Source organism: Rhinopithecus roxellana, chromosome 17 (assembly GCF_007565055.1).
Source record: "Rhinopithecus roxellana isolate Shanxi Qingling chromosome 17, ASM756505v1, whole genome shotgun sequence".
NCBI classification, from domain to species: domain Eukaryota; kingdom Metazoa; phylum Chordata; class Mammalia; order Primates; family Cercopithecidae; genus Rhinopithecus; species Rhinopithecus roxellana.
Window position 1 is genome coordinate 52,270,716 of NC_044565.1, and position 8,611 is coordinate 52,279,326.

At 42.0% G+C, this 8,611-nt stretch overlaps 1 pseudogene; it reads left to right on the top strand.

Annotated features, from left to right (window-relative positions):
* The first annotated feature begins 1,623 nt into the window (after window positions 1–1,623).
* On the top strand, window positions 1,624–2,479 carry LOC104673932 (annotated as a pseudogene).
* The last annotated feature ends 6,132 nt before the right edge of the window (window positions 2,480–8,611 follow it).

An 8,611-nucleotide genomic window follows, 5' to 3' on the forward strand; every position in this document is an offset into this window, starting at 1 on the left:
CTTTTTTCTTAGTGTGGGCAATATCTGTGCTTTTCAGGGAGGAACAAGCTCTCGGAGGTGCCGTCAGCACCTATCTCTGTGCACACCCGCCACTCAAGCAGCACATTTAGCCTGCAGCTAATGTCTGCTGTGATGGATTCCCAGCAAGCCTCTCAAAGTGGATGTCACTCCAGCCTCTTAAAGGATATTTTTTTGGAATTGTTTAACCTCCTAAGAAGCAATAGAAGTTCTTAAAAATAACTTTTATGCCAGAAGTTGAATAACTTTGTACAGCTTGTTTTTGTTTTTACCAGAATATGTAGAGAGAACTTAATGAGGTGCCATATGTCAAGTCTGGAGTCAGATTAAAAACAAATAATTAAAATATATCCCTTTTCCATCAAAACAGATTGTGATATGTTGGTGGATGGAAACTGAATCTCACATGTCATGTTTTGACAGTTATTTTTTTCAAGAAAAAAAAATCAGTCATATTGTTAGAAGTATTGTACTTGAAAGTTGTATTTTTCTTACTGTGGCATAAAAAACTGGAAATTTAAAACTGTGGAAAGTTTTAAGTCATAATTAATTGAACCTGCCATATCTATTAACCTGCCATCATGAAATAAGGAAGGCACATATTTTGGGACATATGGAAGCATCTGAGGAACATTCGTTTGGCATACAGACATCAAAGAGTAAGAGAACTGTTGCGAGGTTTTATGTGTGTTGAGGGTGTGATGTGTGTATGTGTGTGTTGTGTGTTTGGGCAATTTCATATTTCTCCCTAAATTCAAATTGACTTTAACTATACAACAGATTATTCCTCAATGAGGACATTTTCCAGTATTTTTTTTTTTCATGAATGAGAGGCTGATAAGTTCTTGTTGACTTTTTTTTTTTTTAACATTAAAATACTTTAGGCCAAGTCTTCAGTATGTAAAAGTAAGAATATAACTTGTATAAATAATGAGATTTCTACTCTTACTTCGCAGAATGGCATAGAAATAAAGCATTCATATTGCCACTTTGGTCAGTCCCACACAGGAATATTTGATGGCATCCTCACCACAGGGGACTTAAAACACATAACCTGGCTGTAGAGCAGGAACTTTTCAGACCCCACCTGGATCTAACTAAGCAGTGGGGCTTCTCAGAGGAGGAGGTAAAACCCTGGGATCTCTTGTTAAGCCAGTTTCACACAGGGAACTTAAATGAGCCTGGAAGCTCCATGAGGTCACGGGATTAATCAAGATGGTAAAAAATAACAACACTTTCTGGAGATGAAGGTCAGGGATGCTCAGAATACACAGATCAGCATAGGTGGGATTATCCAAAAGCTAGTTTCTCACCCTAAGAGCCCAGTTCTTTGAGAGTATACTTTCTTTCCGTTGGGTGAAGCTAGGAATGTCACTCAGAAGGCTTTTTGAGCTATTCGTGCTAATTATATCTGTGACAAACTTGCACCATTCAGGGCTTTGTGCCAGATCTCTGGTTGGGAAACTGTGCGACACTATGGGAGCATACCTGCTCTCTAACATAGAAGGACCCCTGGTGGGAGTCTGTCCTGAGTGGCTGTTCTCTTGAGCAGTGGTCATTTATCTCTGTTTGCCTCTCTCCCACCTAAGTGCGTGCCACCACCTCATGGAAGATTCGACAGACATGGACATGAGCACCCTGTGGCCCCAGAACTATCTTTTCAGTTGTGAACTAAAGGCCAACAGAGATGATCACTTTAAGGTAGAAAATGATGAAAATGGACACAAGTTATCTTTAAAAACAGTCAGTTTAGGGGCTGTTGCAAAGGATGAGTTGCACATTGTTGAAACAGAGGCAATGAATTACGAAGGCAGTCCAATTAAAGTAACACTGGCAACTTTGGAAACGTCTGTACGGCCAATGGTTTCCCTTGGGGATTTTGAAATAACACCACCAGTTTTGTTAGGGTTGAAGTGTGGCTCAGGACCAGTGCATATCAGTGGACAGCACTTAGTAGCTGTGGAGGAAGAGGCAGAGTCAGGAGATGAAGAGGAGGAGGATGTGAAACTCTTAAGTATATCTGGAAAGCAATCTGCCCCTGGAGGTGGTAGCAAGGTTCTGCCCCAGGAGGTGGTAGCAAGGTTCCACAGAAAAAGTGAAACTTGCTGCTGATGAAGATGATGATGATGAAGATGATTTTCACGATGAGGAAACTGAAGAAAAAGTGCCAGTGAAGAAATCTATACGAGATACTCCAGCCAAAAGTGCACAAAAGTCAAATCAGAATGGAAAAGACTCAAAACCATCAACACCAAATCAAAAGGACAAGAATCCTTCAAAAAACAGGAAAAAAACTCCTAAAACACCACAAGGACCTAGTTCTGTAGAAGACGTAAAAGCAAAATTGCAAGCAAGTATAGGAAAAGGTGACTATCTTCCCAAAGTGGAATCCAAGTTCATCAATTATGTGAATAATGGCTTCCGGATGACTGACCAGGAGGCTATTCAAGATCTTTGGTAGTGGAGGAAGTCTCTTCAAGAAAATAGTTTAAACAATTTGTTAAAAACTTTCTGTCTGTCTTCATTTCTGTAAGAGTTGATGTCTGGCTGTCCTTTATATAATGCAGAGTGACAGCTTTTCCTGCCGTGTTTGATAAATGTTGTCCAGGTTCCATTGCCAAGAATGTGTTGTCCAAAATGCCTGTTTAGTTTTTAAAGACGGAACTCCACCCTTTGCTTGGTTTTAAGTATGTATGGAATGTTATGATAGGACATAGTAGTAGTGGTGGTCAGACATGGAAATGGTGGGGAGACAAAAATGTACATGTGAAATAAAACTCAGTATTTTAATAAAGTTAAAAAAATGGAAGGACCATCCCATCTTTTATTTGCTAGAAGTGAGCATCTAAGCATTATCCCAGAGATTCCTTTGTAGGGATTTCCAGAAATCATCTCCTAGCTCAGTGTTGTGAGATCTCTTATCTTAAAGATGCATCCATTGCTGTTCCCTCTGGGGTTTTGTTGTTAAACTGAGGAAGGTCACAGAGACCATGCACTTTTCTCTAGACAGCCAATGTCATAAACCACCAACTGAGGAGTAGCATACAATTTGTAAAGTATTTTGATCTGAAAGTCAGGAAGCTTGGATTGTAATTCCAGCTCTGCCATGGACCAATGTCGTGACCTTTGACGTTTAAATAACTGTTTTTTTTTTTTTTTTTTGAGACGGAGTCTCACTCTGTCGCCCGGGCTGGAGTCTCACTCTGTCGCCCGGGCTGGAGTGCAGTGGCCAGATCTCAGCTCACTTCAAGCTCCGCCTCCCGGGTTTACGCCATTCTCCTGCCTCAGCCTCCCGAGTAGCTGGGACTACAGGCGCCCGCCACTTCGCCCGGCTATTTTTTTGTATTTTTTAGTAGAGACGGGGTTTCACAGTGATAGCCAGGATGGTCTCGATCTCCTGACCTCGTGATCCGCCCGTCTCGGCCTCCCAAAGTGCTGGGATTACAGGCTTGAGCCACCGCGCCCGGCCAACATTTAAATAACTTTTACCTCAATTTTTCCCCCTGAAATTGAAGTTGTTGTCATGTTTACCTCATAGGGTTATGGAAATGATAAACTAATGATACCATCGTTACCTTATGCTCACAGCATGACAGCACTGGTGACCCTCAGCAGAGGGGATTGCAGGAGAAACCTAAAGAATTAACTAAAGAATTCTGCTTAAAGGTCAGTACAAGTGTGGAACTATTAGTGTTCAAGCCCCAGCTCTTGCATTTACCATGAGACCTTGACTAAGTTAGTTAACCTCCCTGTGCCTCAGTTTCTTTCCTTGTTAAATAAAGTGCTAATTTCATAAGGTTTTCAAATATAAACCATTGTAAGTTCTGAACTGAAGGTTGTGTGCAGATTAAGTGGTCTTATATGTATATTACTGTATCCCCTAATGCTACAGAATGAGGCTTGCAATTGAACATTTCGAACCCATTTTTCCTCACTATCCACATACATCTTCCCCCTGGGTAGTAGGACATGTCCATGCCATGATTGATTTCTGGCTCTGCAGGTCTGTATCATGTGTTGATGCTATGGGTGGTAGGAGTATTCCTGGCGGCATTCCACACCTGAACATCTAGCAACATCACGACCATGCAAACTACGTAAATATTACCGACTTGAACCAAACTAACTGCATCTCCACAGTTGACAATCAACAAATACAATACATAATACAATCATACAGTATTATATTGGAGTTTATGAATATATATAAAGAAGGAAAAGGTACAACAGGCAGAGGAAATCAGGAATCACAGCTGGAATGGAGTGAAGGAGGTGGAGCTGAAAACTGACGCAATATTCAATGCAGGGCTTAGGAGAGGGCTCATTAAGAAAGCCAGATTTGGCCAAGCACAGTGGCTTATGCCTGTAATCCCCGCATTTTGGGAGGCTGAGGCGGGTGAATCAGTTGAGCCCAGGAGTTTGAGACCAACCTGGGAAACAGCGAAACCCCATCTCTCCAAAAAATACAAAAATTAGCCAGTCGTGGTGGCACACCTGTCATCCCAGCAACTTGGCTGAAGAGGGAGCATCACCTGAGCCCTGGAGGTAAAGGCTGCAGTGAGCAGAGAGAGCACCATTCCCTGCATTCCAGCCTGGGAGACAGAGTGAGACCCTGTCTCCAAAGGAAAAAAAAAAAGGCAAGATTTGTGTGAAGACTTACTGGTAGTGAGAAAATTAACAAAGCAGATTACCTTAGAAAGGTTACTTCCAAGAAGAGAGGCAGAGAACCCACAAAACGAAAGGCAAACAGCCAAAGGGAAGCATGTCTGCTATTCAAGAACCAGGAATAAGGATCAATGGGGTTGGAGTGCAGTGAGGGAGGTGGAGAGTGACAGGAAGGGGTGTGTAGAAAAGGGGGCCGGGGAAGCAGAGGCAGAAGAATTACGTAGTGTCTTCTGACCTTACTGATTCTTTTCTCAGATTAAAATGGAACCCATTATATGGTTTTGAGCAGAGTAAAGACACACTTTCATTTAACGTTTAAAGAGGGTTACGGTAGTAGCTGGAGTAAATATACTGGACAATTACAGCCATCTAGGTAAAAGAAGATGATGACTTCAAGCACTATGGACAGATAAGGAGAAATGTGAAAAGTAATACGAAGTGGCCAGAGAAGCATTCTGAAGTAGATGCAACAGGATGAGCTGATAGAGAAGACACACAGAGTGAACAAAACAGAAGAGTCAAGGACGAACTTATTAAGATGCTTGGCCAGAGAAATGAAAAGGATCAAGTTGATATCAGCTGAGATGGGGAGGTCTGGGGATGGAGCAGGTTAGTAGGAAAAGATCAGTCTAATTTAGGACTTGAGTTTCAGCAAGCTGTTAAATAACTAAGCAAAGATGTGAACGGGCATTTGAAAATTTGAGTATGGAATTTGGGAGAGAGGTCTGAGGCTGTGCCTTACATTTGTGAGTGGTTATCATATAAATGTTTAAAATCAAGTAACTATATGAGGTCATCAAGGAAATGAGTACTACATAAATAAAGACCAAACATACGCCTTTCCATTACAAGGCTTCTAAATACAACTAAATCTGTGAGAGGTGTTAAATATCAGTCTTCAATTTATCATCCAAAAGTCAGCCCATATCTTTGTCAACCTATAATTGCCAAACGCCTTGCAAGTGATAGGAAAGCTTTTTAACTGAATTTATTCTACAGAATTACTTTCATAGACCATGGTTCAAAAGTACGCATTGACTGTCTCTAGGAGGGATATAAGCAGTAGTGTTACGGTGAAAACCTCTGTATGATTTTGCAGACTTGCTTCTGGGAATTGTGTCTATTTGTTACTCATCTCCACAAGAGAAATCGTGGTTTAGTACTTTCTTTCTGGATCCCCAGAAAGACAGGTAAGGCTTGTCTTTCCAAAGACCTGATAGTTTTGGTTTTGATGCAATAATGAGAAACACATATTTTTTGAGTTTCCTTTCTGTGGCTACTGTTGAATGAATGTGGGAGAGTGGTTAAATGTCAACAATTTGGAGGTCGACCATCTGGTTTCTTGTCTCCGTCTATCAGTAACTCACTATGGCACATCAGGAGGTTACTCAACTTGCCTTTTCTTTAGTTTTCTCATTTGTAAAATGAGGACAATAGCATTAGCTACAAGGTCTGGGAAAGGATAACATTAACTGATTTATCCAAGGCATTTATGATACTTATTTAATATATATTAGGCCTAGGCCCTGCGTAAATTTTAGCTATAATTATTGGTAGTACTACTATTAATAGGTAATAGTTATGGAGATTTGACTATGTTCCAGGCATTATTTTAAGCAGTTTACAGAGATGATCTCATTTAGCCTCTACTTTATAAACTGCACATTCTTATTGTTGCTACTCTATGAATGGTGTACACAGAGAAGGGGGAAATCACCACTTTCTGTAGCCTGAACTTTCCATTACACATTCTCTCTTTCCCTATTTATTTGACATTTGTTGTTTATTATTCAGCAGTTGTTCAGTCTTATTAATAAAAACAACGTCAACCTGCCTTCAAAGGTAAGGGTAAAAAACTATAAACTGTTTTAAAGCTCCAAAAGTTTTCCGAATTATGTATCACTGCTCTTTAGAACATTACATGTTTTGTACTACATCACTGAAAGACAATGTACTAGAACATGAGAAGCAACGCATTGAGCATCAGGACATGTGTGTTCCACTGGAAATTTTGGCACTCATTCCTAGGTAATTTACTTCTAGACATTTAAACCCTCTAGATCACTGCTACTCCAAGTGCCACTGTGTCAGACATAAGGATCGAGTGCACTGTACTCAAGGACATCAACACACTGCTTCCTCCACCAAAGTGTTGTTCTCCGGAAAAACCGTGAGCTGAAAGAAACACGCGCTTAGGAATGTGATAGACTTACACGTGGCTAGCTGACTGATCTCTCGGCAGAGGGACGATCGTGGTTGTGGGATGCCATAGCAGCAGTCTGTCTTGTGGACTACGGTTCTAGGAACATCGCTCTGGACCTTACAATCATCATGTGTAGAAGGAAAGGGAGGGCTCTTTTGCTGGTGGACTTACTGATCTATATTTGTAACAATCTGTGTAAAACCTTGATTGGCATTGTAATACCAAGAGAAAAGCCAAGCCAACTGGAAGTCATAGACTTTGCCTTGACTACCTCAATATGAGACAAACGATACCTGCATTATCAATTGTCCTCCCGCATCAAAGCCACTGTTTGCACCCACTGCTCAGTTCTTACCCTAAGAGAATGATCCTTTCATGGAGGAGATGAACAGCTGTACAGCTACTCAGACTTTATGGTCACCAGCTGAGTATTGCTAAAGGAAGACCTCTCTTACTCTGAGTAGTCCTGCATGTGCCATTGGTACTTAGTCTTACTTACAAGACATTTGTTTTACTTTTCTCCTCCTTTAAAAAGAAACTCGTTCACGTGGTCACTTACATACAGCAGCTGGAAGTCTTTAGGAGGGAGTACGGGGGTTCACAAGGAAGAAGGAGGAGGCACACCTGTCTTTCTGAAGCTGTGTGGACTGAATCACACCAGCTCCTCTGGTCGGCAAATGCTGTACCAAGCCTGCCCTACGTGCTTTTAGAGCCAACATTTTAAAATCAAGAGCCACTGTATGGTAAGGACCAACCAATACACTGGAAAACAGATGATCCAGCAGCTCTGATCTCCAGCTACCACCTTAGGCTGTGCACAACATGGAGAGCATCCAGGGCCCCAGGCTCTCCACCAGCCCAGGAGGAGCTGCAGCTGCAGCTGCAGTGGTTTGGGTCCGATTCTGTTGTACAGCTTGAGAGAAACGGAAGAAAATTAGAAGGAAAACTTACATAAATTGCAACTGAGGTGGTTAACTCATTTGACATATATTCATTTAAACCAAAGGTGAGCACATTCGCATAGAGAATAAATGTGAATATTTATTACAAAAGTAGGCATTGGCCGGGCGTGGTGGCTCAAGCCTGTAATCCCAGCACTTTGGGAGGCCGAGACGGGCGGATCACGAGGTCAGGAGATCGAGACCATCCTGGCTAACACGGTGAAACCCCGTCTCTACTAAAAAATACAAAAAAAAAAAAAAAAAACTAGCTGGTTGAGGTGGCGGGCGCCTGTAGTCCCAGCTACTCGGGAGGCTGAGGCAGGAGAATGGCGTAAACCCGGGAGGCGGAACTTGCAGTGAGCTGAGATCTGGCCACTGCACTCCAGCCTGGGCGACAGAGCGAGACTCCGTCTCAAAAACAAAACAAAACAAAACAAAACAAAACAAACAAACAAAAAAAAGTGGGCATCTAAATTCCACGCACGAGGCAAGAAGGCAGGATCCGTATTGCTGGCATCTTAATTGTCGTTGTGGACTTTTTCTCAGAACAATTAATTTTCCTTGCCGCTCTGTTTTATCTGACTAAGGTGCTTGCTCAGGTTCTGTCCTCATGAGTATGTGCTGTCCCACTACGGTCCCTATAAGACAAACTCCCCTCACGCCTGTAATCCCAGCACTTTGGGAGGCCGAGGCAGGAAGATCACTAGGTCAGGAGATCGAGACCATCCTGGCTAAATCCTGTCTCTCCTAAAAATACAAAAATTAGTTGGGCATGGTGGTGGGT